This window comes from Phascolarctos cinereus, unplaced genomic scaffold (genome assembly GCF_003287225.1).
Source record: "Phascolarctos cinereus isolate Bilbo 61053 unplaced genomic scaffold, phaCin_HiC Scaffold_1;HRSCAF=81, whole genome shotgun sequence".
Classification (NCBI taxonomy): domain Eukaryota; kingdom Metazoa; phylum Chordata; class Mammalia; order Diprotodontia; family Phascolarctidae; genus Phascolarctos; species Phascolarctos cinereus.
The window spans coordinates 67,440,333-67,459,951 of record NW_027555514.1 but is presented as its reverse complement, the minus strand read 5'-3'; the positions used below and the strand labels follow the sequence as shown (position 1 = coordinate 67,459,951).

The 19,619-nt window shown below is 40.5% G+C and overlaps 1 protein-coding gene across 1 annotated transcript in view; it reads right to left on the bottom strand.

The window, feature by feature from the left end:
• Positions 1-6,292, bottom strand: part of JCAD (junctional cadherin 5 associated) — a 70,200-nt gene extending 63,908 nt beyond the window's left edge. The window contains 3 exon segments of the mRNA XM_078152027.1: positions 2,004-2,137; positions 4,447-4,509; positions 6,200-6,292. The gene's annotated coding sequence lies outside the window, so the exon portion shown is untranslated.
• Between the last annotated feature and the right edge of the window lie 13,327 nt (positions 6,293-19,619).

Below are 19,619 nucleotides of genomic sequence, written 5' to 3'. Positions count from 1 at the left end.
CTATATTCTCTCCGAGGTTCCTTCCATCTCTGGGATACTGTAATTGTATGGCACTCACTTTTTTGTCCCCAAGCTAGATGGTCTCAAAGCATCTTCTTCTATTCTCTTAGACTGGTTCTTGTTTATTCACCAGACATGTCTCAAAGTGATTATCTCCAAAAATCAAATCTGGCCTCAAAGACTGAAGAGAGACACTGCTGAAGACATTAAGAAAGCAGACCACCAATTTTGAAGGATTACAGAGCTGTTCTGAGTAATGGAAATACACTGTAATAAGTTCATGGCCTCCCAAAGTGACTACTCAGATGGGGACACCACTCATTTGGGTGGATAAGTTTTGGTATGTTATAAAAATAAATCATTTACATCACTTTGATTATAGCTCATATCATCACTTCTCACTTAGACTATTCTAATAGACTCCTAATTGTTTTCTGTGTTTCCAATCTCCCCCTTCTGCCAAAATTGTCTTAAGACATACATGTTACCATGTCATTTCCTTGCAGTGACTCCTTATTGCCTCTAAGATAAAATTACCTGGCATTTAAGACCCTCCAAAATCTAGTCCCAAGCTACTCTCTCATCCTTGTCTCATGCACATCACTCTTTAATCCACACTCAGTTCCAGCCAAAGAGTGGTACCAGCTATTCCCTGAACTCAACACTCCACCCTCTGGCTACTTGTGTTCACTCAAGCCTTCTCTCAGGCCTGGAATATACCATTTCCTCAATCCCACCTACAAAATCCCTTATTGGCACTTAAGGTTCAGTTCAAAGGCCTCCTTTTCCAAGAAGCCTTCCCTGTTCCACTCTCAACTCCCTCTGTTCACTCACCCCAACACATTTTCCCTCTTCAAATTACCCAGTATTTACCTATTTGCGGACATCTTATTTGAGGGTCAGAATTTTTGCTTTTGTCTTTGAATCTCTAACAGTCAGCACAGTACCTAGAACACAGTAGGTGTTTAATATTTGTTTAATTAAGGTTCAATAACAGATTAATGATTGTTACCTCTGTCTTACATTAATTCCTAATGTTAATGTCCACTGTAAATATATCAGAAATTTTTGTTGTTGTTCAGTCATTTTAGTCATGTCTGACTCTTCATGACCCCATTTGGTGTTTTCTTGACAAAGATATTAGCGTGGTTTATCATTTTCTTCTCCAGCTCATTTTACAGATGAGGAAGCTGAGGGAAACAGGGTTAAGTGACTTGCCCAGGGTCACACAGCTAGTAAGTGTCTGAAGCTTGATTTGAACTCAGGTCTTCCTGACTCCTGGCCAAATGCTCAATCCACTTCACCACCCAGCTACCCTATCAGAATTACCTGTTAATTATATACATTCCTGTATCTTCAATTTCTTCATGATTTGATCTCAAATCAAACTTGCCAATGAAAATGCTCAACCTAAATATTAGTCCCACAAGAAGACGCCCCAGTTAATACCTGTTATAGAGCACATGAACTACTAGGGAGATGTTACAGCTAAAAATTATGTGGTTTCACTGTATTGGGGAATCTTCCATCCAAGAGGATGAGAATCCTTTTATCCATTACTAAATAGAGTCTATGAGAGAGCTGGATTTGGATTCAGAGGCCTTTGTTTCAAATATTGACTAGGAACTTAGTAGCTGTGTGAGTTCAGGCAATTCACAACCTCTATTGCCCTTAGTTTCCCCATGGGTAAAATGAAGGGTTTAGATTAGATGATCTCTACGGCCCCATGCATCTCTAAATCTCCACCTTCTGATGACCCCCAGAACTGAGGCAGGTTCTTAGGTAACAGACACAGCTTGTTCCTGGGTCTGTACTTGGATCCTTTCCAACTCAGAAGAATCTGACAACATTTATCCTCTACTGAGAAACCTATGAGAAATCAGGGTCACCTCCGGCAACAGATGAGAAGCTGGGGCAAGATTTCAATGGGGGTAATAGATATGTGCACACAAACATAAGGGATCAACATTAATTTATAAAGATAAAGCTAATGAATCACTCACTGTAAGTAGGGCAGGGGGCTCTCAAGTTGTTTTTTCGAGTAATGGTAATGAATTCCTGAAAGTCCACCTATTGGCTGATTTCCCTTGTGATCAACAGCATTCATTTGGCAGACAGTTGCTTAGTTAACAGTATTCTGTGGTTGTGTAAGAGTGAAAATTGCAGTCAACATAGGGATGGACCCTATACCTTCAAAGCAGTTAAATAAAAACAAGTATAATCATAAAATAAAGTCAAAACTTTGGCTTCTCCCTAGCCCCATCCCTGCAGCCAGTACAGAATTAATAACATGTCACATTCATATAGCATTTTAAGTGTTTGCTTCACAGCAAACCTGAGATGTATGTAATGCAAGCAATAGTGTCCCCATTTGATATATGTGGTAACTGAGGTGCTGACATTTTCCCATAATCACACAGCTAGTATCTGGAAGAACCTGAATCTAGGTGTTCATATTTCAAGTACAGTGCTCTTATCTAATAAGCCACAATACAAAAACAACAACAAAAACCCAATTGTGAATAAGTAAGGGAATATCGGGAAAACAAAAAAAATCCTGAAGATTAATAAAGAATTCCGATTACTCATTATACAGAGCCAAATCATAGAAGGTATAGTCTTACAACCTGTGACATGAACTGATTAACTTGTTGGTGATAAGCTTACAGCATGAGGCACTGCTGACAAAACTCGATATATAATTACTCTAAAAACATCCCAAATTTCCGGACTCAAGGAATTTCCCATTCTCCACCCCCCTGCCTCCCAACCCCCAAATATGCAACTTCTGAGCTGTATTCACTGACATTCCATACTTAAGATGTAACTGGTCTTTGGAGTTGTTAGAAGTTCAGTGTAAATGTTTTCTTCAACTGAAAACTTTGAGTTCTAATGCTATGATTAATGAAGAACAGTGTGCTCTCATTAAACAAAAGGTAAATCTCCAAGACATAAAACAAACTGGACACAAGGAGTTACAAGTGATACATGGACTTGTCATCTTTACCCCAACCCACCAAACTGTCTGATTCCATTCTTAGAAATTATTAAGCAGAATTGTCCAACAGCCCCATTTAAAATACCCAAACATTAAGCTCAAAAATTCTTCCCACACCACTGTGATATTGGAGCCAGAGCCTCAAATTTGTGGGAAACACTGCAGATTACCAGAAAGAGTATTTAATCTTTGAAATTATCATTTTAATAAAGACTTCTTCACTGAGTTGGAGTTTCCAAAGGGGACAGAAAAGTTTGGAAATTGGTGTCTAAAAGCAAAAGCATCATGGAACATTAGTATCTCACCAGGCTTGGTCAACACTGGCCTCAGGTTCAAGTTAGAATGGGTCAAGTATAGAATGCTTTTCTTCTCTCAAAAATGCTACCTTCTCTTTCCTAATGATACAATGTTAAAAACTGCTAATATTTATATAGTGCTTTAAAGCTGGCACAATACTCTTCTCACAACCACTCTAGCAGATACTATATTATTATCTGCAGTTTATAGATGAAGAAACTGAGTTTCAGAGAGATTAAGTGATTTGCCCATAGCTGCACAGTAGGACCTAAGTCTGTGGATTCCAAGTCTTTTTCTACTCAGCCACACTGCTGCTCTTTATGTCTCCTCTTCCTCACCATCACATTCAGATTTGCAAAATTTCTTCTTTCTTGACTTCAACTCTGTGTATCCCTTCATATAATAATGGCACTAGTCTTATTCATTTGTCACAACTTAAATATCACTACATTTAAAAATGCATTAGAAGTCATCTCATAAAGACTAAGATCAAATCTTTCTAATTTCTCAAACTTTAGAGACACAGGGATGTGGGGGGGGGGGAGTTTCTTGGCTGTAAGACAGCTATATAACCCCAGATAATAGAACAAAATATATAACCTATTATTCTCAGTCCAAATCCACATTCAACAATGTAAGGTTTTCTAAGACATATAATTCTAGTAACTGACTAGTACCAGGAATACCCAATGTGGATGAAATCACAAGTCAGTACAAAATAAAAAGAGGGAAAAAAAAGACTTGTCAGGTAACCTAACAATCTTGATAACTATGGAGTTGCAGAAGTTTTCATTGTTTTGAAGTCTTTTCCCCTCTACACATTGAATTTTGACGGTTTACATTTAGATATCCAAGAGAATTTTAGCAGATTCTGGCAGAAAGTGGTAACCAATCTGTACTGAATCACAATGGACATTATTAGGTGTGCATAAATACATTCTTGCCCCCTTACCCAGAATGCTCACAACTAAGTTTTTAAAGGTAAAGTTAGAGGTAGATGACATAGGCAAACAAAGATAATACTAACGTTTCAGTCTTTTTTAAGATGAGATTTGGGGGTTATCCTTTCTCCTCCCCCTGCCCTTAAAGCACTGATATAGAAGAGATCTGGATTTTAAAGGTGACATCAAAGTATTTAAAGTTTGACCTACCCTTTCCTTTTAGGCTGGATTTTGTGAGTAAGCTTTCCCCAGCATTCCTTAAGTCAGCAGGCCCTTGAAACAAAGCACAATGGTAAGGTTTTAGCAAGTGAGATAACCCTTTCCATCCAAGAGGTGGAAAACAACATCTGTTAAAACCAAATAAGATGCAGTGATGGGTTTAGCAACAGACCCAGAGGATTTCAGAAACACAGTTTTTCCTTGTAAGAGGGAAAAAAAAATAAAAGGCACAACAATTGCCTCATACTCAATTCTCCAAGCCCCAGCACTCCCCTTAGATTAATTAGGGTGGATTCTGGCCAAATTTATTTAAACAGGACTTTGCATTCCTACAGGAACTTCTTTCAAGTTCATTACAACCACAAAATTAGAAAAATGTCTTCCTTCAAATACATCCAATGGGGGGTGGGGTAGAAAACTCAGGTCTCACCAGCAGCTTTCTCCTGAATACGTGTGACATAACTGATTTTTAAAATTCCTTCATCAAGGAAAAAAAAACCTATCATCACAATGTTGGCTTTTCTCACTGAACAAATAGGCCCTTGTTTACTCCTGGTGCCGTAGATCACCCAAGTAGATCACCCAACGCAACAGATGAGCTACACAGCAGTATGTGACTAATCTGTGGCCAGAGATTACGATGAGATAGACGAGCTAATCCAAGTTTATATAACATTTCACACTATTCCACACCTGGATGTTTTAAATAACATAGGGAAGTTTTTTAAAAATCCAACCCTTTTTGTTTTCAAGTATAGCCTCCCTCCAAGTAATATTGTGGTTCCCACCTAATTGTCTAATATTAAAAAAAACCAAACCCACCTGTAGTTATGGAATGACTATAATAATAAAATTTATACAGCTCTTTAAAGATTTCAAAGCACTTTACAAACATTTTATTAGAGACTACTAACAACCTGATGAGGTAAATGCTAATATATTATAACACCCCTTTACAAATCAGGAAATGGAAGCAGTGTGTGGTTAAATAACCTGCCCAGGATCACACTAATAGGTGTCCAAGGCAGTATTTGAATACAGCACTCTGATTCCAAATCCATGCCACCTCAGCTGCCTATTTTCTGAATAAAGATAGGGGAAAGAGATTCTTATAGATTTTATATGTTACAGATCATCTCTGATTTTAATGAATTTACTAAATTACCTAATCTTATATTGAGAAATGCAACCCTTCCCCCCACCAAAACCTCACTATTCATAGCCTAAAGTCCTAAAAGCAGTTTTCTAAGGAATTTGGCTTTCCAAGTGACTCTTAATTTGCCTTAATACAATACTGTACTTCTAGTTTAACCTAACTCTTCACATTTCTCAAGTTTAGTTTCCAAAACTTAAAGCATTTAGCAATATACCTTGAGAATCACTACGAAGTAGTGGACAGAGAATGGGCCAGGGAGTTAGGAATGCAAAATTACAGTCCTGCCTCTGATACAAACCAGCTTTGTGACCATGGACAAGTCACTTAATCTACCCATCTCCCTCTGACTATAAATTACAGAGTTGCAGAACTTTATCTACAAAGGGAGTTTCCATCCTGGGAGCTCCCCCAAGCTGAAATCTTAGATCCAGACCAAAAAAGAAATAAAATAATAGTATAACATTGTAATCTCCAACAATTCAAATGCTAAGCCTTCTTTTTATATTAAAAAGTACTGTTCAGTACATGCAATTTAAAAATCATCTAACCTCACTTCTATTTTTAAAAAAAAATGAATTCCCAACTCACACTGATTTTGATCTCTTTGAAGATTGTGGACTCTCCTGTTTGCTGGACTGAAAAAGAATGGGGCAAAGAGGGAAGCTCTGCAAGATGGAAAATAGAATGAACAGAAAAAGAAATGCCATTCAAACGTCAGAGCTAGGAACACTGAGCTATACCCCTCTACTACTACATCCCTCTTTCTCAGTGGGAAGATAATTCACGGCAGGATCCGAGAAATGAAACTGGGGGCGGGGAGAGGAGGGAAAGGTGATACAGTATGGCAGGGGTGGGGGGAAAGTATCAGATTTGCTCAATCTAATTCTGACTAGCTTAACACACATGTACACCCCAGTGAGTTTACTGGGCATGGTCAAGCTTCACTGACCAAAAAAGTTTTCATTTCTGATTCTTTAGTAGTGAAATCACGGTTTATTTTTTTTAAACACACAGAAGCATCGGAGGTATTAGTTTCTATTACCAGTAACAAGAAAGAAGCAAAAGCGGGTCTTTTAATCGTGTGGGCTGCAGCAGCAGGAATACAACCCTGGTTCAGTCCTGTGCTTGTGGTCTCAACATCTAAGAAAGCTGTAGTTGCTGTGACATTTTATGACCGATTACAGCACTTCTCTTTGCAGGGGTGGGGCGAAAAGGGGGATTGGGGTGAGATGCTTGAGGGAATGAAAGACAGAACAGGCTTCAAGACTCATAAATGAGCTGATTAACTGGATTTACTGCATCTTTTACAGTATCTCTCTCTCTCTCTCTCTCTCTCTCTCTCTCTCTCTCTCTCTCTCTCTCTCTCTCTCTCTCTCTCTCTCTCTCTCCCCCCCTCCCCCCTCTCTTAAAAAGAACAATAAACACAAAAGAAGAGACACGTAGTGCTCAGAATAATCCCCCAGACCTTAAACTGTGTATGGTGTACACGTGGGTGTGTTCCAGCAGTGGCAGGAGCTGAGGAGATCATGCAACCACCAGCCTTTCCCTTGCCTGTGGTCATTTAAACAGGCAAAAGGCCGAGGCCGGGGCCGGGGGAGGGGTGGCGGGGAGGGGTGGCGGGGGGGGGAGAAAAAGAAAAGGCAAAGGGCAGAGCTCTGAATTTGGAAGTTTAAAATGTTAATGCAGCTAGTCCCCGATGTAGGGTTACCACAGAGGTGAAGCTTCCCAAAGGGGGTCTGCTGCTTTGCGGTTGCCTTAAGAAGAGATGTCAACAAGGAAACGCTGCAGGGTCGCCTCCTATGAAGTTGGGGAACTCGAAGGACAGGGAGGAGCCTTCAAAAAGAGAGGGGGCAAAAGACACCCGGTTGTCCTCTTCGCCCCTGTGATAGGTTGATGCCGAGGGAGCAAAGGGACAGTCAAGGCGAAGCTTGCGTCCTGGAGATCCCGAGAAGACAGAAAGCTGGCGGAGAGAGAAGGGGCTGTCTTCCCGGGGAATTTGGTAGGCTCCAGCGGCGTGCGCCCAGGGCGCAGCCCTGGAACCGAGAGCGCGCAAAAAGGGCACAGAGTCCGTTACTCCCCAGTCAGGGGGTGGGGGATGAGGGGGGGGAGGCGATGAGGCGGGCACTTCGGGTGGCAGAGCCGCCGCCGCCTCCCGGACCAACGCTACCCTGGGCAGAACCAGAGCAAGGAGGACGCCCAGAGGGGCTGCAGTGCCGCGGGATGGCAGCGATCCTCTGGGGGCTTGCGGCGGCTGAGGGGAGGGGGCGCAGGTTGGCTTCTGTTATTACTGTCCCTCACCCAAAGCAATCCAAAGGAGAGGACTGAGGGGCGGCGGCAGGTCCCAGGCTCCAAAAGTTCGGAGGAGAAAAAGGCAGGGCTCGAGCTGGAGAACAGACACATGAAAGCGGTGTAGAAATTGGGGGGAGGGGTGCAAGGCAGAAGACTAGGAAGTCAGGGACTTACCGAGAGGCTCCCTCATGCTGCCTCCCGCTGCTGGCCCCGCCGCCGCCGCCGCCGCCGTCCCCGGCCGCGGGGTTGTGAGCGAGCAAGCAAGCGAGAGAGAGAGAGCAGCCCAGCCTGAAGCGGCCGCTGCTGAGCGAGCATGCCTAGTCCGCCTCGCCCTCCTCCTCCTCCTCCTCCTCCTCCTCCTCCTCCTCCTCCTCCTCCTCCTCCTCCTCCTCCTCCTCCTCCTCCTCCTCCTCCTCCTCCTCCTCCTCCTCCTCCTCTCCTCCTCCTCCTCCTCTCCTCCTCTCCTCCTCCTCCTCCTCCTCCTCCTCCTCTCCCCCGGCTTCTGCCGCCACCTCCCCCTTGCCCCCTCCCCCGGCCCTCTCTCCTCCCCCCTCCTGCCCTACCTCCTCCCCCCAAGCGCAATGACTTGGAAGTGAGTGCCTACCTCCTGGCCTGCTACTTGGGCGTGCAGCCCCTGGTAAGAGGTTCGAGTCTCAGCTGGGGTGCAAGGTGGCGGCGCTGGGAGAGGTAGAGACAAGGAAAGTGGGGGGGGGGAGGAAGGAGGGAGAGGGATAGGCAGAGGGAGGGAAGCGAGAAGATCTGAAGAGGGATGGGGGAGAAGAAAAGAAAGGAGGGAGAAAAAGAGGAAGGGATCAGGGTAACCTTCGGGAAAGAACTAGAGTGCCCTCTTTTCTAGCACAGGTGGGCTGGTCTGGGCTTCCCTCCTTAACTTGGCGGCTCACCTGTACTTGAGCTGTGTCCTATACTTGAGCTTTGTTGCTCTGGACCAAACACCCGCAATACGTGTGCCATGAATGGATGAGATGGCAGAGGCATATGTGCCCTGCATGTAGGGGTGCATCCGAGGAAGAGCACCTATATGAGGAAGGAGACAGTGGAAGCCTCGGATGGTGACAGACGTGAACTTGGGGTTTTGCTTTTAAATAAAGCCCCTGGGGAAACCGGAACGTGGGAGTGGGAAGGGACCTTGGAGGCCATCCAGAGCCCCATTTTCTAGATGGGCAGATGGAAGCCCAGAGTTAAGTGGCTCACCCGAGGTCACTCAGTAAGTAGTCTAGGGCCAAACCTGGGACTAAAAGTTAAATCTCCAGCCTGGGCTTTATCTATAATTGCACATTAGCTCAGAGATGTGGCAAGTCAAGCTCCTTCCTGCCTTGTTATCTTAACAAGAAAAGCTAAAAAGTAAATAAAACCATTTTTCTTTTTGAAAGGGCCCTGAATTCGGAGTCAGAAGTGGGCCAAAATTCTGGGTTTGCTTGGTTTCTGTTTAATTTAGAGTTGATTTCTGGTGTCTCTTCATGTTCTAAATCTTATGCCTTTCAGGGAAAAAAAAATTTAATTAAAATTAAAAATTAAAAAAATTAAAATCTCAAAATGTGTGTGTGTTCCTCAGAGGTTTGCTTCGCTTGTATGAAGTAACTAAATGAGTGATGAACTTTTGAGTCAGGAAAACCTGGATTCAGGTTCTTGCTCTGATACTTACTTGCTGTGTGATGGGGGCAAATCCCCTAAACCTCTGAGCCTCATTTTCTCAGTAATAATATTTAAATAAGTACCAGCCTCCCAGAATTGTTTTGAGAATGTAAAGAAGGTCTTTGCAAACCTTTTAGCGTTACATAAACGTTAGCTGTTAGTATATTTATAAATAGCTTTGGCCAGTAAGTTCAACCTAGGTAAAAATGAGCTCCACGTTGACCCTAATTATCACTTTTCAGGAAATTATTTAATACAAATAACCATATATGGAATACTTAAGTGTCTGGCACCATCCTAGGCGCTGTGAGGTACAAAAGAAGTCTTTATAAGTAGTTTATAATCCATTTGTGGAAATGCACAATGAAAAATTAATGGGGAAGATAGATTTTTTGGGGTTCATACATATGATTTCATTAGGCATAAGGGACCCCAAATCTGAATAACCCCTTCCACCAAAACAGATCAGGACCTCACCAGTAACTTCCAGTGTTAGAGTTGCCTGTGGTTGAGTGACATGTCCATGATCATACAGCTAGCAGGAGACAGAAGCAGTCCTCAGACCCAGAATTTCTTGACTTCAGGGTCAGGCCATCATACATTAGGCCATACTTCCCTTCAGTGGCAAAAGTAGGTAACAAAGTACTGAATTGTGCTGTACAGATAACAGGATTGGCAATGATATTATAAAGTTTGTATTGTCCCCAACTGACATCATAGCTCCTCCTTAACTCCCTTTCTCTGAAATTAAGCTATCTAGGTCATCTTTGCCCTCACCCCACCCCCAGAATCAACCTACTGGAGAGTCCCTACTCACCAAGGGAGTTTTCAACATGTGCTAAAGGAACATATTATTGAATAACAACACACTTCATACATATTCCAAGTAGAAAAAAAAACCTGCCAACCTTCCATAAGTCTTTTTAGCCATAGATTAGTGCAGGAAATAATAGCCAGGAGGTTCTTTTCCATTAGAATGTGAACTTCTTGAGGGCAGGAGATGTATTTGACTTTCTAGGCATCCCTAACACTTAGCTTAGTGCCCTGGACATAGTAAGTGCCTAATAAATGCAAGCTGACTTAACTTGAATTGCCATTTAAAAAAAAATAAAGTATGATATGCACCCCAATGGTTAAGTGATCAAAAGCTATGAACAAACAATTCTCAGAAAAAGAATTGAAAACTATTAACAACCACATGAAAGAATTCTTTAAATCACTAACAAAAAAAAGCAAACCAAAACAGTTCTGAGGTTTTATTTTTCTTTAATTTAATATTTTCCTCCAATTTCATGTAAAAACAATTTTCCATATTCATTTTAAAAATTGAGCTCCAAATTCTCTTCCTCCCTCCTCACCCCGTCTTTGAAAAGGTAAGCAATTTGACATAGGTTCTACATGTGTAATCATGCAAAACATATTTCCATATTAGTCATGTTGTAAAAGAAAACACAGGTCAAAATACAAACCCAAGAAAAATAAAGTAAAAAAAGTATGCTTCCATCTGTATTCAAACTCCATCAGTTCTTTCTTTGGGGATGAATAGCATTTCTCATCATAAGTCCTTCAGAGTTGTCTTTAATCCTTGCATTGCTGAGAATAGCTAAGTCATTCACAGTTGATCATCTTATTATATTCCTGTTACTGTGTACAATGTTCTCCTGGTTCTACTCATTTCACTTTGCATCAGTTCACATAAGTCTCTCCAGGTTTTTCTGACAGCATTTAGCTCATCATTTCTTATATCATATACATCTTGTATTCCGTCACATTCATGTACCGCAAATTGTTCAGCCATTCCCCAATTGATGGGCATCCCCTTAATTTCCAGTTCTTTGTCACCAGCAAAGAGCTGCTATAAATATTTAGGCATAATTCCAAATTGCTCTACAAAATGGTTGAATCAGTTCACAATTTCACCAACAGTGCATTAGTGTCTCAGTTTTTCCATATCTCCTCAAGACTTAGCATTCGCCTTTTTGTCCTATTAACCAATGTAATAGGTGTGAGGTAGTTCCTCAGTATTACTTTATTTTGCATTTTTCCAATCAATAGTGATTTAGAGCATTTTTTCATATTGCTATAGATAGCTTTGATTACCTCATCTGAAAACTGACTTCATATCTTTTGATCATTTGTCAATTGGGAAATGGCTCAAATTTTGAAAGTTTGACTCATTTCTCTATATATTTGAGAGAAGAGGCCTTTATCAGAGAAACTTCCTTCAATTTTTTTTAACAGTTATGATTGCTACTATCCTATTCCCCCCCCATTTATTCTATTCTGTCTCTCTCCTTTCACTCTGTCCCTCCTCAAAAGTGTTTTGCTTCTGACTATTGCCTCCCCCAATCTACCCTCCCTTCTATGAGTACCCCCTCCTTCTCTTATCCCCTTCTTCTCCTACTTTCCATCAGAGTAAGATAGAATTCTGTATCTGAGTGTGTATGTTATACCCTCTTTGAGTCAATTCTGATGACAATGGGTTCAAATGTTGCCTGCCACCTCCCACATCTTCCCCTCCACTGTAATAGCTCTTTCTTGCCTCTTAATTCACCCCATTCTACCTTTCCCTTTCCCTTTCTTCCAGTGCATTCTCCTTTCTCACCCTTTAATTTTATTTTAAAAAACATCATCCTATCATTCAGCTCACACGTGTGCCCTCTGTGTATATATTCCTTCTAACTACCCTAATAATGAGAAAGTTCTTAAGAGTTACAAGTATCATCTTTCTATGTAGGAATGCATACAGTTTAACCTTATTAAGTCCTTTATAATTTCCCTTTGCTGTCTACCTTTTTATGTTTCTCTTGAGTCTTGTATTTGGAAGTCAAATTTTTTATTCAGCTCTAGTTTTTTCATAAGGAATGCTTGAAAGTTCTCTATTTCATTGAATGTCTATTTTTTCACCTGAAGGATTATACTCAGTTTTTCTAGGTAGGTGATTCTTGGTTGTAATCCTAGCTCCTTTGCCCTCTAGAATATCATATTCCAAGCCCTCTGATCCTTTAATGTAGAAGCTGCTAAATCTTGTGTTATCCTGACTGTGGCTCCATGGTACTTGAATTGTTTCTTTCTGGCTGCTTGCAATATTTTCTCCTTAATCTGGGAGCTCTGGAATTTGGCTATAATATTCCTGGGAATTTTCATTTTGGGTTCTCTTTCAGAAGGTGATTGGTGGGTTCTTTCAATTTCTATTTTACCCTCTGGCTCTAGAATATCAGGGAAGTTTTCCTTGATGATTTCTTGAAAAATGATGTCTAGGCTTTTTTTTTTATCATGACTTTCAGGAAGTCCAATAATTTTTAAATTCTCTCTTCTGTCTGTTTTTCAGGTCAGTTGTTTTTCTAATAAGATATTTCACATTATCTTTTTTTTTCATTCTTTTTGTTTTGTTTTATTGTTTCTTGATGTCTTATAGGGTCACTAACTTCCACTTGCTCAATTCTAATTTCTAAGAAATTATTTTCTTCAGTGAGGTTTTGTACCTCTGTTTCCATTTGGCCAATTCTATTTTTTAATGAGTTTTTCTCTTTAGTGAATTTTTGTATATGTTTTTTTCCATTTGACCAATTCTGCTTTTCAAGGCATCCTTCTCCTCATTGGCTTGTTGTACCTCTTTTACCATTTGGCCTAATCTGTTTTTAAAGGTGTTATTTTTTTTCAGTATTTTTTTATGCCTCCTTCACCAAGCTGTTGACTCATTTCATGATTTTCTTGCATTGCTCTCATTTCTCTTCCCAATTTGTTCTCTACTTCTCTTATTTGATTTTTAAAATCCTTTTTGAGCTCTTCCGTGGCCTGAGACCAATTCATATTTTTCTTGGAGGCTTTGGATGTAGGAATTTTGATTTTGCTGTCTTCTTCTGGGTGTGTGTTTTGATCTTCCTTGTCACCATAGTAACTTTCTGTTGTCAGAATTTTTTCTGTTGTTTGCTCATTTTCCCAGCCTACTTCTTGACTTTTAAATCTTTGCTAAAGTGGGGCTCTGCTTCCAGGGTAGAGGGCACACTGTCGCAAACTTCAGGGGTTTTGTGCAGCCATTTTTAGAGATACTTCTAGGGACCTATAAGTTTTCAGTTTTCCCAAGGTGGTGTCATCTAAAGAAAGATGTTTGTTACTCTCCTGGCCTGTACTCTGGTCTGTGAGCGGCCACAAACACTCTTTTCTGCCCTAGAACTATGATGCGGGTCTCCACTGTGGCCCACAAGCTCTGGTGTGCTAAGCACTCCTCTTCACCTTGGGACTGCCACCCAGGACTTTGACCTCGATCTGAGTATGAGCAAAGCAACAGTGTTGTGCTCCTAGTGCCAGCAAAGTAATCTTCTTCTGACTAGTTTTTTGACCCCCTTACCATCTGTGGGCTGAGAGCTCTGGAAGCAGCTGCTGCTGCTGATTCATTCACTCCCAAGGCCTGTTCCTCGTTGTGGGAGCCTGGTCTGCACTGGTGTGGCCTGCACTGAATTGTGCTCCACTCTTACTCCAGTGCAACAGACCTTTCCTACCAAATTTAAGCTGTCTTGGGCTGGAAAATTGTTTCACCCATTTTTTTTGTAGGTTCTGCCATTCCAGGATTTGTTTTAGGGCATTGGAGGTCTTTGGAGGGGTTTGGGGGAGAGCTCAGTTGAGTCTCTGCCTCCTCTCCACTATCTTGGCTCCACCCTCAACTCTGAGGTTTTAACTCACACCCTGCAAATTGGCAAAGATGATAAAATCTAGGAATGGTCAATGTTGCAAGAGTTTAGAGAAGGTAGCCACACTAGTAATTGTTAGTGGATTACCATGACCATTTTGGAAGGCAGTTTGAAATTTTTTTTTTTTGCTTTTTGGCTAGGCAATGGGGTTAAGTGACTTGCCCAGGGTCACACAGCTAGTACATGTCAAGTGTCTGAGGCCAGATTTGAACTCAGGTCCTCCTGACTCCAAGGTCAGAGCTCTATCCCCTGCACCACCTAGCTGCCTCTGCAGTTTGAAATTTGGCAAATAAAATGACTCACTCAAATTTTGACCCAGAGAACCTCAAGGAGGACATTGATAAGAAAAAAGTACCCACATACACCAGTACTTTTTTGTGATAGCAAAGACTTGGAAGCAAAGTAAATACCCATTGATTGGGTAGTGGCTAACCAAATTATGGAATATTTCTATGCTGTAAGAAATGATACATATGATAAATACAAAGATGAATGTAGAGATTTGTATGAACTTATGCATGGTGAATTAAGCAGAACCAAGAAAACAATATATAGATGACTACAGTAATGTAAATGGAAAAAACAATCACACACACACACAAATCAAAAGTGAATATTGCAAAAGTACAAAGAAAAAGCATGGTTCCAAAGAAAAGATAAAGAATATACCCATATCCCATCCCTTGCAGAGGTGAGAGGGCCACAAATATAGTATGTTGTGTGTGTTTTCACACATTTATGATGCCTGGATTGGTTTAGCTGATTTTTATTTTTCTTTGTCTTTAAAAATATTACTTGGTATGGAATGGCTCTCTGGGAAGGAAAGAGGAAGGTACACTGGGGACAATTTTGGTGATTACAAAGACAATAACAAAATTAATTTTAAAGATAACATACATTTGTCTACATGTGTATGTATTTATATTATCAATCAATCAGTCTATCAATCTATATATCTTTATAACCATGAACTTAAGAGGCCTGACTCTAATATGGCCCAGTGGTTTAAAATCTCATGGCTTGGGTAAGGAAAGGGAGGGAACGACTATACCTTCGCCCTGTCCAACAACCTCTCCAGGAAGGTTGAAACTGAATAATAGCTGCGTGAGCAAAATGATTCCTTAATTATTTGCTCACTATCTTAATGTCAGCTTTTTTTCCTATAAGACTATATTAATGGAAAACAGCTTTTCTGCTTCCCTCCAAAGTTCTGTCACCACTTAACCCATGCAGAGGGTTGCTATTTACTAGTGACACACGGATATCCAAAGCATCTCATCCGTGAGCAGCCTGGATAATTCTTTGCCTGGTTTCATGATGAAGTTACTCAAGTGGTACCATCCTTAAGGCAATGACAATAGCTGACTGTGTCCCCACTGGAGCAAAGGCTATGCATGGCACGATACAGATGTAATTTAGGAAGGCAAGATGGTGTGTGTGTGTGTGTGTGTGTGTGTGAGAATCCCTCCACCATCCCAGCTATATTTCATATCCCACTTATCTAAGAATCACATGAAAATCATCAGGGATTAAAAGTTTTTTATTTTACTATTTTGTGTGTTTGAATTTTTTTTTAAATAGGGAAAATATGAATTGCGAACCAAATGTTTCACTGACAATATCTCCTAGCAAAATTTTGCCAGTTGGCTGGAGCAATGAGTCATAGATGTTGACTGGGTCAGTGACATCTATGAATAGTAAGCTGAAGTTATTAAGGAAATTATTACATAACAAGCAAATTTCTAAACTAATTTGTGCTTCTAAGTTGGTGGCACTACTGAACTTCAGAAGAGGAGGCAGAGTGAGTCACAACTCAGAAATAAACATAGTAACCCATACTACTTAACACTACCAGTGCCTAATAATTGAACACAAAATATCACCCATGGGTCAAGATTGCAGCTGAAGTCCAAGGGTTTGCCAAGGAAGCATTAGGTGCCCCCCACCTTAAGAACAACCCCCCATCTCCTTGAATTCTTTGTTTGCCTTCAATCTTATCTAGTGGAATACTTTTACTTTTGTATAATCTGTCTTAAGTTCTGTTTATTGTCTTTTCTCTTTCTATTTGTTTTCCTCTGAAGTGTCTCTTAAGTGTGTTTAACCCTAAGATCTTCTACTATTTGTGTGTTTTGCTTAATCTCATGAAAATTAACTTTCGTGTCCAGTAAATCAAAACAAAACATGAAAACAAGAGAGAACTCTCCCTCACCCCACCCCACCCCCTGAAACAAGTTCATTTGTGGTTTGTGGGAAGATACCTGAGCCAGACAATGGAAGTGATGGGAAAGAAAATCAAGCAGGTTCATCAGCTTTTCATCAGAAACAGCTGCCTGTGAAGAACAAACACATTCTAAACCCAAAGCCTCATGCAGGCTAAGAAGCTGCTGAATGTTCCTTTTGCTGCTGTGGCAGCATTTACACAACGATTAGAATTTTGTCACAATTGCAGTGTCTTTTTGCAACTTTGAATCTTTTGTCCTGCTTTTCTCCTCAGTGAAACTATGCTAATGGTTTAGCCTGAAAATACATCAATCAGTTTTTACAAGGAAAAGCACGTTTCTCTTTGCTGAAAATCTCATTATTGAAACCTATGGCTCCATTTGGGAACTCAACCCAAGGCAATGGTTTTAGCACACCAATTTATCCAACATGGAGCAGTATGGGGTAGGTGGGAGCTGGCGGGGAGAGGGGAGGAAGTAGTGTGTTTTTAATGATGAGTAAGGAAATAACTGCATGTGCATTTTAGTTCTCAAACTAGTGAGTGTATTAATTCTCCAGCTAAATGTGTATGGGGGTTTTTTGCTTGGTTGGGTTTTTTTTTCTTTTCTTTACAGTTTTCCCTACAGTTCTTGGTGCCTGGAATGTGTATTAGAACTTTTGCTGAAACCACCACATACCTGAAGGTTACCATAACTAACTAGTCACAGATGTAGTATTAAATCCACTGCTATATTTTTCTCTTCTCTATATGGCACACATTGGAGTCATAATATACTAAACTTTCTTGGAACAGATGCTATTCATAAACAAAGCTACTATTATCTTTTTTTTAATAGTATAGCTTTTATATAACAAGTTGCCACCTGTTTATTTAATTCATATTTATTTTATATCATAAATGTGAAAACCCAATTGACTTTATCCATCAAAATGTGGGAGGGAAGAGAATGTTCATTGGTCATTTCTTCTCTGCTTCCTTAGCATAGGCTGCAGTGCTGAAACTGTCTTTATCAATTCTGGAATTTATTCTAGCAAACAGAGCCCACTGGAGCTTAGTTGATAGTCTGGTGGTAGCTCAATAATGAGATGATGGATCAGACCTTAAATACAGTATTAAAAACAGAGGGTCTCAATGTCTATGTGTAAAGTACTATCCATAAAAGTCAAAACACAGATGGGTTTTCCTACTTTTAGTTGAGATAGAATAATGCAATAAAGAATCTGATTTCCAGAGTATGAGAGATTCCCTCCATCAAAGCAAAAAGATTGCAACCCAACAATACTTTAGTAGCAAAATCCTAAGGAATTGCCTGAAGGAGGTAAAGGTAAGTGAATTGCCCAAGGTCACATAGCTAATAAATGTCAGAATAAAAATTCGAACCCAGCCCAGCAAGCTAGCTACTCCTCCAGCTTTAGGATAATGGTAGACCAAAAGAAGGAATAAAATATGCTTTTAAAAATCACTTGCCTTTGACTTCAGAAAAACCTGGACAGACATATATGGTCTGATGCTGAGTGAAGTGAGCAGAACCAAGAGGACTTCGTACACAATAACAGCCACGTTATGCGATGACTAATATTGTGAAACTGAACCCTTCTCGGCATTACAAGAATCTAAGACATCTCCAGAGGCCTCTGGATGGAAAATGCTGTCTACATCCAAAGAAAGAACTATGGAAGTCGAATCGCTCTCTTATTTTTACCTTCTGTTGAGTTTTGTTTCCTCTTTCTGATGGTTCCTCCTATTGGTTTTAATTTTTACTTACAACTTCACTAATGTGAAAATATGTTTAATAGGTATGTAAATGTAAAGCCTATGTCAGATTGTGTGCCGTCTTGGGGAGGGTGGGGGGGAGGAAGGGGGAGAAAAATTTTCAACTCAAAAGCATATGGAAGTGATTGTTGATAAATGAAAACAAATTAATACAATTTAAAAAAAAATTTAAAAAATCACTTGCCTTTTCCATATAAAGGTCTGTTAGCAGAGGCCAGTTTCATAAACCCTTAATTTCCATTATAATTAATAATTACAAAGAACTTTGGAATTCTGGTTAGTTCTTACAACCTCCATGATCTGGGTGGTTTTATCTTTCTAGTTTTATAGATGTGCAAACACAGGCTAAATTATTTATTGACATAGGTATTGACACAGTAAGTCAGTAGGACTGGAGTTAGAATTATAATACTTCTGTTGCACTTATTTTATGCTACTTATCAAGTATTTATCATATGTTAGATGGAGATATATTGGCTTAATATCTATTTTCCAAGACTCTGTCCTGGAATATACATACATATATATTCTCTCTTGAGAACCTCATCAGCTCCCATCTGTTTAATTGTCATCTCTGTGTAGAACTCTATATCCATTCTCAATATATCTATATCCAATCTCTCCTTTCTGCTTCAGTCCTGAGTCCTCAAGTGCCCACTGTATATTTCATTACTAGATATTCCAGGGATATCTCAGATTCAGCATGTCCTGTCCTCTGAGTTTCTCCATTTCTTTAAAAGACACGATTCTTTCAGTCTCCTAGGCTTATAACCTCTGCATTTTTTTTCCGCTCCTCACTCTTCCTTACTCTACAATCCAATCAGTCACCCAGTCTTGCTGTTTTGACCTCTACACACTATTTCTCCTGCATCTGACCCCTTCTCTTCACTCACACAGTCACTGCCCTAGTTCTGTCCCTCATCAGCTCTCCCCTAGATAATTACAAAGGCCTCCTAAAGTCTCCCTGTCTTAAGTCTCTCCCCTCCAGCCTATCCTCCAAAGAGCAGCCAAAGTGATCTTCCTCAACGGCAGCTCTAACAATGAGACACCCTTATTTGATGACACTGACGGCTCCCTAATAGGATAAAATAAAATCCTCTGTTTATTTAGCTTAAAAAGCTGGCCCTGATCTAGCTTACATTCACGTCTACATTACTGCCCTTCCCACACCCCACAATCCAAATTGGACTCCTCTCATTTCATTACACACACACACACACACTCCCATCTCCTGTCTTCATGCCTTCATATTGGCGGCCCACTCTCTCCTCATCTCTACCCCATAGAATCCTTCTCTTGCTTCAATAAGTTTTTCAAGCATTACCTCCTACAACAAGGATTTCTTGATTTCCCCAAAGGCTAGTGCATCCCCATCAATAAC